This window comes from Lepus europaeus, chromosome 17 (genome assembly GCF_033115175.1).
Source record: "Lepus europaeus isolate LE1 chromosome 17, mLepTim1.pri, whole genome shotgun sequence".
Classification (NCBI taxonomy): domain Eukaryota; kingdom Metazoa; phylum Chordata; class Mammalia; order Lagomorpha; family Leporidae; genus Lepus; species Lepus europaeus.
Window position 1 is genome coordinate 6,491,813 of NC_084843.1, and position 11,774 is coordinate 6,503,586.

Sequence of the window (11,774 nt, forward strand, 5' to 3'; positions counted from 1 at the left end):
GCCGGCGCCATGGCTCACTTGGTTAATCCTCCACCTGAGGCGCCAGCATCCCATATGGGCACCGGTTCTAGTCCCAGCTGCTCTTCTTCCAGTCCAGCTCTCTGCTGTGGCCCTGGAGGGCAGTGGAGGATGGCCCAAGTGCTTGGGCCCCTGAACCTGCTTGGAAGACCAGGAAGAAGCACCTGGCTCCTGGCTTCAGATTGGCGCAGTGCCGGCCGTAGCAGCCATTTGATGAGTGGACCAACAGAAGGAAGACCTTTCTCTCTGTCTCTCTCACTGTCTATAACTCTACCTGTCAAATAAAAAAAATAAATAAATAAAAAAAGCTTCAGTTCCTGGACAATAACAAAGGGAGGAAGAGTTATGTCTGAGCTATGGTAGAATGCACCTTAGCATAGTTCCTTTAGACACTTTCAGAAATATCCCTGGGTCAATCATACACCTCAAAACACAATCCCAAACAATGCTAACAGTAGTGACAGCCAAGGACAATACTGATCTACCAGGCACTTAGAAATGTGGAGCAAAAAACCGTAGATAAAACAGTGTTCTAGTACTCAGGAAACCTGCAATCTAATCAGATGAAAGGCCATGGTTTTCTTAAACACATAAGGAGGGGCCGGAGTTGTGGCCTAACAGGTAAAGCCTCCACCTGCAACAATGACATTGAGTCCCAGCTACTCCACTTCCAATCCAGCCACCTGCTAATGTGCCGAGGAAAGCAGCAGAGGACAACTGAAGTGCGCAGGTCCCTGCACTCACGTGGAAGACCCGGAAGAAACTCCTGGCTTCGGTCTGGCCCAGCCCTGGCCACTGTGGCCATTTGAAGAGTAACTCTGTACAAAAACAGAGTTATAGAGAGAGGAGAGACAGAGAGGGAGAGGTCTCCCATCCACTGGTTCATTCCCCAAATGGCCATAACAGAAGGGGCTAGGCCAGGAACAACTTCTGGGTCTCCCACATGGGTGCAGGGGCCCAAGTACTTGAGCCATGTTCTGCTGCTTTCCCAGGTGCATTAGCAGGAAAATGTTATCAAATGTTAACAGTGTTATCTCTGTGAAAGAAGCATTGGAACCTTTCAGTTATGATTTAAAAGAAAAAGCAATGAAAAGGCAACAGAGCCAAATGGATGAAGTATTTCAAGGCAATACCAACATACACATACAATTTGGCCCAAAAAATAACTCTTTCCCCATCTCTCAACGCTGTTCAAAATCTTTTTTTTTTTTTTTTTTTAAGATTTATTTACTTGAGAGGCAGAGTTATATATAGAGAGAAGTCTTCCATCTACTGGTTCACTCCCCAAATGGCCGCAACAGCTGGAACTGGGCTAATCTGAAGCCAGGAGGTAGGAGCCAGGAGCTTCTTCTGAGTCTTCCACATGGTGCAGGGGTCCAAGCACTTGAGCCGTCTTCCACTGCTTTCCCAGCCCATTAGCAGGGAACTGGATCAGAAGTGGAGCAGCCGGGATTCAAACCGTATCCACAGGCAGATGCTGAACTCACTACACCACAGCTCCGGCCCCTCAAATCAGGGTCAGTATTGTGGCACGGCAGGCAAGAATTTGCAGCACTGCCATTCTACAACTCAAGTCACCATCACTGTGACTACGTATGGAGCAAACCAGCAGATGGATGATCAATCTCTCACTCTTACTCTCCCCATCCCCTGTAACTCTGCCTTTCAAATAAATTAAATAAATCTTTGAAAAAGAAAGAAACCTGTTATCTGAATCAGAATACCTGGGATAGATACCCACTTTGGGCAGCTAACCCAGCCTGGAGCCACCACAAGCATTCAGGAGTATACTCTCTTCCTCTCACCGTCTCTCAAATAATTTTTTTTTTTAATTTGGGGCGACAGGCATTTGGGCTTAGCAGGTTAAGCTGCCACTTGGGACGGCCAGATCCTGCACCCCATGTCTGAGACTGGTTCAAGTCATAACCACTCTGTTTCCAGTACAGTTTCCTGCCAATGCATCCTGGAAGGCAGCTGATGTCTCAAGTGCTTGGGCCCCACCACTCACGTGGGAGACCAAGACAGGGTTCCAGGCTCCTGGCTCAGCCCTCGAAGGCATCTGAAGAATGAACCAGCAATTAAAGATCTCTGTCACTCTGCCTTTCAAGTAGATGACAAAATACACATTTATAAATTTTTTAATCAAATAAAGCTATCATCTACCCACAAACTACACCACCTATGCATTATTCGTGACAATAACAGTTATTAAACGGAACATAACCAAGCCTCTCGATCTGACTACAAGTCTGTAAGATACAAGGGAGAGAGGCACATGCAGATGCAATCAGCAAATTCTAGTGACAGAGATACAGAGTAAGAACAAGGAAAATCTGAACACTGATTTGGTATTACAAAATTATTATCTTTAAGTGTAATAACAATGTACCCATGTTCTTTAATTTTTTTAAATATTTAATTTATTTGAAAGAGTTACAGAGAGAGGTAGAGACAGAGAGACAGGTCTTCCATCCACTGGTTCACTCCCCAGAAGGCTGCAATGGCCGGAGCTGCACCAATCCAAAGCCAGGAGCCAGGAGCTTCTTCCAGGTCCCCCGCGTGGGTGCAGGGGCCCAATGACTTAGGCCATCTTCTACTGCTTTCCCAGGCCATAGCAGAGAGCTGGATCGGAAAAGGAGCAGCCGGGACTAGAACCGGCACTGGCGCTTCAGGCCAGGGCTTTAACCCACTGCACTACAGCACCAGCCCCACCCATGTTCTTTAAAAACAGTCTTTCTCTAAGGCAGACACAGAATTATATTAGTAAAAGAATGGAGGGGGCGGGGAGAGAAGGCAGGCCTTGGCCCAGCAGCAGTCATCACAAGCATTTCAGGAGTGAATCACTGGATGACAGCCCTCTGTGTTTGTCTCTGCCCATCAAGTAAGTTTTAAAAATATGTACTTTTAACAACCTGCCTTCTCATTACCTCTCACAAATACAGATGCAAAACTCCCCTACAAAACATTAGCAAATCAAATTCCACAAAGTATAAACAATATATAAATGTATAAGTACAAGCAAGTGGGATTTATCCCAGGTTCACAGGCGGGTGCAATGCTCAAAAATCAATTAATGTAGGGTAGGCATTTGGCTTAAAAGTTAAAATACTGCTTGAGGGGCCGGCGCTGTGGCGTAGCAGGTAAAGCTGTCCCCTATGGGCACCCATATGGGCACCAGTTCAAGTCCCGGCTGCTCTACTTTCAATCCAGCTCTCTGCTATGGCCTGGGAAACGAGTAGAAGATGGCCCAAGTCCTTGGGCCCCTGCACCCATGAGGGAGACCTAGAAGAAGCTCCTGGCTCCTGGATTCGGATTGGCACAGCTCCGGCCACTGCGGTCACCTGGGGAATGAACCAGCAGATGAAAGACCGCTCTCTCTCTCTCTCTGCCTCTCCTTCTCTGTGCAACTCTGACCTTCAAATAAATAAATAAATAAATTTTTAAAAATAAAATAAAATACTGCTTGAGATACCCACACCCAGTACCAGAGCACCTGGGTTCTCAGGTCCCAGCTCTACTGCCCATCCCAGCTCTTTGTTAATGCAGGGGGCAGCAGGTGATCGGTGAAGTAGCTGGGTCCTTGCCACCTATGTGGGAGACCCCAAATGAGCTACAGGCTACAGCAGGGATTTAAGGGGTGAGCCAGCAGATGGGAGATCTGTGTCTGTCTTTAAATGCTCTACTTCCAGCCCAGCTCCCTGATAATGCACCTGGGAAAACAGCAGAAGAGATGGCCCAAGTGTTTGGGCTCCTGCACCCATGTGGGAGACCTGGATGAAACTCTTGGCTCCTGGCCATTGCCACCATCTGGGGAGTGAACCAGCAGATGGAAGAAATAGCGCTCACTCGCTCCTCCCCCCAACCAACACCCCCCCACCCCCCCCACCCCCGGTAACGCAAGACTTTCAAATAAACCAATCTATTCTTAAAATTTGCTTCTAATCAATTAACGGAGGCAGGCATTGTAGTGCAACAGGTTTAGGCACCACTTAGGATACCTGCATTCCATATCAGAGTGCCAGCTTCAGTCCCAGCTGCTCCACGTCCAATCCAGCTCACTGGATTATACCTAGGAAGCAACAGATGATGGCTCAAGTGCTTGAGTTCCTGACATCCACACAGGAGACCTGGATAGTTCCCGCTGGTAGCTTCAGCCTGGCCCAGCCCTGGCTGTTGTGGGCATCTCAAGACTAAACCAATGGATAGAAGATATCTCTCGTTCTCTCTCTCTCTCTTTCTCTCTCCCCTCATCAATCTGCCCTCCAAATACATAAGTCTCCTATTTAAAAATCAATATAACTATCACATCAATAAGCTAAAAAAAAAAAAAATCACAGAAAAAGTGCTATTTGGGAGGCATATACCCCGACAGAGTACAGCTCCTAATTCCAGTTTCCTGCTAACGCACATCATGAGAGGCAGCAGGTAATGAAGTGGGTGGGTTCCTGCCACCTATGTGGGAGACCTGTAATGGGTTGCTGGTTCCTAGCTTTGGCCTGACCCAGACCTGGCTGCTGTGGGTATCTGGGGAGTGAACCAGCACATGAAAGACATCTCTGCCTGTATCTCTTTCTCTTTGCCATTAAAATAAATGAAACTGGGACCAACACTGTGGTTAAAGCCTTGGCCTGTGGCATCTGTTCATGTCCCAGGTGCTCCTCTTCCAATCCAGCTCTCTGCTTATGGCCTGGGAAAGCATTAGAAGATGGCCCAAGTGCTTGGGCCCCTGCACCTGCACGGGAGACCTAGAAGTTGTTTCTGGCTCCTGGCTTCAGATTGGCCCAGCTCCAGCTGTTGTGGCCATCTGGGTAGTGAACCAGAGGATGGAAGACCTTTCTCTGTCTCTCCCTCTCTCCCTCTACCTCTCAAAATAAACAAAATCTTAAAGTAAATTTTAAAACTCTCAGAATAAGAATTCCTCAATAATAAAGAATATCTGCAAAAGAACCTACAGTTAACATCATGCTTATTGACAAGAAACTTGCTTTCTCACGAAGACAAGGAAAAAGGTAAGAAAAGTCTTAATTACTTATTCAGTGGGTTATGGTTTATTTCTAACACTAAACTGTGAAAAATTCACTTAAGTCTCTACAAATGGTGTCAGTATGTGCCAGGTTTGCTAATTATTTAGACAATAAGAAGAAATTCAATATTCTACAGATAGCAAAGGATAGTATTCCAAAAAAAATGTTTAGTCAAAAATAGTCTGGAAATGGCAATGGTTCCCTGTATTTAAAGATGAAGATATAAATTTAAAGATTTATATCATTAAATATCAACACATGAAGCTAATTACCCATACCAACCAAAAAGGGAAAGGATCTAGAAGTGTATTAAAAAGCACAGAAATGATGTCCTGTTTTCAGAATTCCAATCACAAGCACATCATTGCAACTTAATGTGCAGCAGGAAGTAAAGACAATTTGTCATCCTCTGCAAAATATGGGCAATTTCTTTGTATCCAGGAAATGTTGCCTTGCGATAATCAACTTATAGTTGAGAGCAATTATATTGTCAGGGCTAAGAAAATGTCAATGAATGGTGGTGAATGACTGGATAGTCAGTTGCACTAAAATTAGGCTGTAACCTGCCACAGTTAGATATGGTATACAATGTCCCCTAAAGGTTCCTATGATGAAAGTTTGGTCCCCACTGTGGCGATGCTGGGAGACAGTGGGGCCTTTAAAAGGTGGGACTTAGTGGGAGGTAATGAGATCACTAGGGGTGCTGCATCAGAAGGGATTAACACTGATCCTGAGGAGTCGGTGAAAAACAGCAAACTTGAACCACCACCACCCCACCACCACCACCACCACCGAATCTCTCTGCTGCCTGTATGGCCATGTGATCTCTCCAGCAGGCATCTGTCATGTTCTCACCGTAACAGAGCAGAAGCCAGCGCCGTGCTCTTGACCTCTAGAACTGAGAGTCACACAAACCTCTTCTCTTTATGCAAAACCCAGCCTCGAGTATTCTATTTCAGCAATAGATAATCGAGTATTTTATTTCAGCAACAGACCAACACAGACCCCTACCTCGTATCACATACAAAACTTAACTCACAATGATCACAGACCTAAACTTGGGAGCTAAAATTATAAAAACGTTGGATGGAAACAGAAATCATCTTTGGATTAAGCAGACACAAAGAACAAAACAAAACAGAGTTGGGGGACTGGCACTGTGGCACAGCAGGTTAAGCTGCTGCCTGAGAAGCCAGAGTCCCACATGGGTGTCAGTTCAAGTCCCAGCTGCTCCACTTCCAACCCAGCTCCTTGCTGATGTGCCTGGGAAGGCAGCAGAAGGACCCATGTGGGAGACCCAGAAGAAGCTCCAAGCTCCCATCTGGCCTAGCTCTAGCTTTTACAGCCATTTGGAGAGAACCAGCAGATGGAGGAGCTCTCTCTCCCTCTCTCCCTCCAGCTCTGCCTTTCAAATAAAATAAGTAACTCTTTAAATTAAAAAACAAAATAAAAAGTGATGAGAAATGGTACTGGGACAAATGTGAAATGGTGCAATCAATTTGGAAAAAAGGCCAGAAGTCTGTCAAAGATTAAACATAGTTACCATATGATCCAGCAAGTCCACACCCATGGAAAATGATACTCCTCACAAAAACCTTTGTACAAATGCTTATTACAGCACTTTTCCTAATAGTTAGAAAGTAGAATTAACCTAAATGTCCACAATTAATTAACAAAATGTGGCACAGTACAATAGAACATTCTTCAGCCACAGAAAATAATGAAGCACTACACAGGCTACAACTGAACCCTGAAAACAGGCTAAATGAAAAGAAGCCAAATGGTCACATTAATATGAAAAATCCAGACAGACAAATCTTTAGAGACAGAAAGCAGGTTAATGGTTGCCAGGAGATGGGGCAGAGAATAACTACTAATGAGTATGCGGCTTCTTTGTGAAATAATAAAAATGCTCTGGAATTATATACAAGGTCTTCAGAAAGTTCATAAAAAAATGGAATTAAAAGACAGGTTTAATGGGACAGGCACTGTGGAGGAGCAGCAAGTTAAACAGCCATCAAGTCCCAGCTCCTCCACTTCCAATACAGATTCCTGCTAATATGCGTGGGAGGCAACAAATGATGGCAAGTACTTGGGCCCCTGCCAACCATGTGCAAGACCCAGATGGAGTTTCTGACTTCCTACTTCTGCCTGGCACAGGCCTGGCTGCTGCAAGTATTTGGGGAGTGAACCAGTGGGTGGGAGCCCACTCAAGCCCATGCATGTGCACTCTGCCTCTCCCTATATATACAGATTCACACGCATTTTTTTAAAGATTCATTTATTGATTTGAAAGGCAGAGTTACAGAGAGACAGAGGGAGAAGGAGAGGGAGAGAGAGAGAGAAGGAGGGAGGGAGGGAGAGAGGTCTTCCATCCGTTGGTTCACTCCCCAGATGGCCGCAACCGCCAGAGCTGCGCCGCTCTGAAGCCAGGAGCCAGGAGCTTCTTCTGGGTCTCCCACACAGGGGCAAGAGCCCAAGGACTTGCTTTCCCAAGCCATAGCAGAGAGCTAGATCAGAAATGGAGCAGTCGGGACTCGAACAGGCACCCATATGGGATGCCAGCACGGCAGGCAGTGGCTTTACCCACTACACCACAGAGCCAGCTCCTCAATCTATTTTTTTAATGTTTATTTATTTATTTGAAAGGCAGAGATGCAGAGTGTCAGGGAGAGACAGAAAAGGGTATCTTCCATCCACTGATTCACTCCCTAAATGGCAACAACAGCCAGGAGCTCCATCCTGGTCTCCCACATGAGTGGCAGGACCCAAGCACGTCTACCATCCTCTGCTGCCTTCCCAGACATATCAGCAGGAAGCTGGATGGAAAGCAGGAGCCAGGATCCCCTCATATAGTAGTGTTGCCTGCAGAATTCTGCGAATATACCAAAAACCACTGAACTGTATACTTTAAAAGGGTGAATTTTTTGGGATAGGAAAAATACCTCAATGAAGATGCTTTTTAATTAAGTTTTTTTTTTTAAAAAAAATGGGAAGATATGCAACTGAATCCACAAACACCTTATCCATTCAATCATTTTTATTTATATGAATTAACACCATTCACATAAAAATGATTTAACAAGGGATGAAAAATCAAAAATTACTATGATGGGGCTGGCACCGTGGCTTAGCGGTTAAAGCCACTTCCTACAGTGCCAGCATCCCACATGGGAACCGGATTGAGACCTGGCTGCTCCACTTCCACTGCAGCTCCCTGCTATGGATTGGGAAAGCAGTAGAAGACGGCCCAGGTCCTTGGGCCCCTGCACCCACACGGGAAACCTGTTAGAAGCTCCTGGCTCCTGGCTTTGGATGGGCCCAGCTCTGGCCACTGTGGCTATTTGGGGAGTGAACCAGCAGATGAAAGACATCTCTCTATATATATACACCTCTCTGTAACTCTTTCAAATAAATAAATAAATATTTATTTATTGATTTTTGACAGGCAGAGTGGACAGTGAGAGAGAGAGACAGAGAGAAAGGTCTTCCTTTTGCCGTTGGTTCACCCTCCAATGGCCGCTGTGGCCGGCGCATCTCGCTGATCCAAAGCCAGGAGCCAGGTGCTTCTCCTGGTCTCCCATGCGGGTGCAGGGCCCAAGCACTTGGGCCATCCTCCACTGCCTTCCCGGGCCATAGCAGAGAGCTGGCCTGGAAGAGGGGCAACCGGGACAGAATCTGGTGCCCCGACCGGGACTAGAACCCGGTGTGCCGGTGCCGCAGGCAGAGGATTAGCCTATTGAGCCGCGGCGCCGGCCTCAAATAAATAAATAAAAAATTTTTTTTAATTACTGTGTTGGCTGAGGAAGGGGTACGATAGAATGTGCTCTATACACCGACTACAAAAAAAGGAGGTTCATTTTTATATTACCAAAAAATTTAATTTATTACGCAGGAGAAACATTTCAACTTCAGATCCAATTTATCAGGTCTACTTCCATGTTAAAATTCAAACTGATGGCCCTTGTCAAAAATCACATCTTAACCCAGATACCACACACCCAGAAAGCAAGGATGCTTACAGATTTTTCTCAAAAGTGGTAAAATTCTAGTCTAATTCTATTAAAGTGCCTTTAACAAATACAAGTAGCCTAAGTAAAAATGTCGAATAGTTCTCAAATGTGTAACAGATTTGTCTTTACTTTAGTTCTGCCGAAAAAGGCATATGAAGTCTGAAAAAAAAAGTTTTTATAAACTACTTTCTAATAATCAATTTCAAGAAGAAAAATATTTTGATGAAATAGAGAAAAGAGAACAAGTTTCCATGTAGATGCAATGGGTAAGTCAAGATGGTTTACTGCTTAGAAACTGTATCCATGAAACAGCAGGCCTCCTACTCACACACACAACAGAAACATACACACCTGTTCTGCACATGCATCAGCATCCACCCAGGCACCACATAATTACACATATTATCCTCGGTATACAAACATACTATGGACTAGCTTGCTGTGTTTCCAACATTGTTGCTAACAGGTAGCCATGAATCACACACCCTCCTAACTCATTTGCCTTATGATCAATGTCACAAGCCGCCAACATCCGAGGTTAGGAAAGCAAACCTGAGACTACAGATGATTTCTTCCTTCCTATGACACTAAAGGCTTCTACACAGGAACAAGGAACAGGAGGCCATAAGGCCATCACTGCCTCTTGTCTCAAATCTGAAGTAAACCACAGCACTGTGGCGCTTCTATTTAATAATACATGATCATATCCAAATGCTGAGCATTCCCCATAGGCAGAGAACTGTGCTGAGACAGTTAAGAGACACACAATTTCAAATATTTTGTCTCATTAGCTTTCAAACTCTCAGAAACGCCAGTACTTAGAAGAGGACAAATCACACATCCTAGAACACCTCTCCTACCAGAAATGTTTCATCAGACCCTGTATCCACATTTTCAGGACCACATATGGTCACCATAGTTATAGGGTATGGGGTTCAAACCCACTTCTCAGAGGTCTTAACCTATTTGGGAAGCAGAATGAAAAACATAAGCTGAAATCCAGGCTAGCACATACTAAGAAAAACAATCTCACAAAAGAGTAAGTAGATCTCTCCGGGCTCCACAAAGCGGCGGGACTCACCCGGGCCCAGAGTAAACAGAGTATTCAGGAACACAAGCAGACAGAATTTCCAACCGAAAGAACCACACTACAGGCCAAGAGGAGGCCTTCAGAGGAGCCGCAAACAAGCCGGTCTGGCCGCAACCAAGGACTCACAACGGGAAGTAAGAGCTACCACTGAGGAAGGGATCGGAACCAGACTGTGCAGAGAAACCTGAACACCACACAGGAGCTTGGGCTGCATTTGGCAAGCCAGCGGGCTGAGTTCTCTGCACGTCTTCATGTCGCCATGTGAGAACGCTGGTGTTCATACACGCAAGACATTATCTCCCCAAAGCCTGTGTGGCACACACACACTTCAAATAAAGCCCCCATCCCTGGGGAGAAGGGCAGACGCCGCCTACACACGGAAGACGTACGGGGAGGCGAAGGGGAGCCAAGTGCATGGCACCACCTTCACGTTCACACTGCTCAGAAATGCCCAGAGTGCGCCGCGCACGCTAGGCTCTCGCTGCACCAGACACAGAGAGCAGTCGGCCCCGAACACCCCCAGCAGGGCCCTGGGGTCCCCACGCCGCCCACCCCGGCCCCACTGTGCTACCCCGTCACCCCACGCCCGAGCCCGGGTCGCGGCCCCGAACGGGTCCCTCCAGCAGCCCGGCACGCGGCAAGAGTAAACAAACCCCTGCCGACCGCTCCCCGGCACCGCCAACAGCCCACGACACCACGCTAGGAAATTTCCGAACCCGGAGGAAAGCGCCCACAGGAGGACTCACACACGGGGGGCCGGGGCTCTCCCCGCAACCTCCACGGAGCGGGATCCAGGGAGCCCCGGCCAACCCAGCCTGCAAATCCCGCCGGCAGCCCCGGGCACCCAGGCCCGCTCACCGCGGAGGACCCTCGGGGCAGCCAGCCCCAGCGTGGGCCCCGGGGAGAGCAGCCCCGCGCGCGCTGCGGCACCGCGGCCGGGGTGTCCAGACCGCGGCGAGCCCCCGCGGTGACCGGCCCCTTCCAGCCCGCAGGCTTCGCCCGCCGGGCGCCGCTCTCGGCCTTTTGTCCGCCAAACGCCGGGCCGGCGCCGCCTCCCCGGGCCCCGGGCGGGCCGACACACAAGTTCGGAGCCCGGCACCAACTTGCGGCGAGCGACCCCCGCCTCGGCGGCCTCCTGCGGCCGGGCCCAGGCCCCGCTGGCCTCGGCGATCAGTGGGGCCCCGGCGGCACAAGCAGGCTGCCGGACCCCGGCCTCTCCCGCTCCCCGGCGCCCAAGATGGACGCGCGGCCGCCCCGGGAGCGAGGGGCCGGCAGGCCGCGAGGGGCGCCTCCGGCCTCGGTTACCTGGCGGCGGCGGCGGCTCCAGCTCCTGCTCCTGCTCCCCGCGCGGCCCGCGGCGAAGCCGAGCCCGGCCTCTCCGCTCCCCCAGCGCCGCCGCCCGCCCTCCCGCCTCAGTCAGGACATGGTCTCCGCGGGCCGCGCGCGGCGCCCGGCTGCCGCAGGGGCGGAGGCGGCGGAGGGGGCGTCGGGGAACGGGCGGGAGCTCGGGACGGGGAGGGCCGCCTCGGGCGCTGCGGACTCCTAATGGCGGCAGCGGGACCCGGAGCCGAAGACACCCCGCGGCGAGCAGCGCGACGTCAGGGCCGGACCCCGCCGCGCGCCGCCCCG

General features: G+C 48.9%; 1 protein-coding gene across 1 annotated transcript in view; it reads right to left on the reverse strand.

The window, feature by feature from the left end:
- Positions 1-11,551, reverse strand: part of ZRANB1 (zinc finger RANBP2-type containing 1) — a 61,927-nt gene extending 50,376 nt beyond the window's left edge. Inside the window, exon 1 of the mRNA XM_062214937.1 lies at positions 11,451-11,551. The gene's annotated coding sequence lies outside the window, so the exon portion shown is untranslated. The remainder of the gene's footprint in view (positions 1-11,450) is intronic.
- Positions 11,552-11,774: the final 223 nt, after the last annotated feature.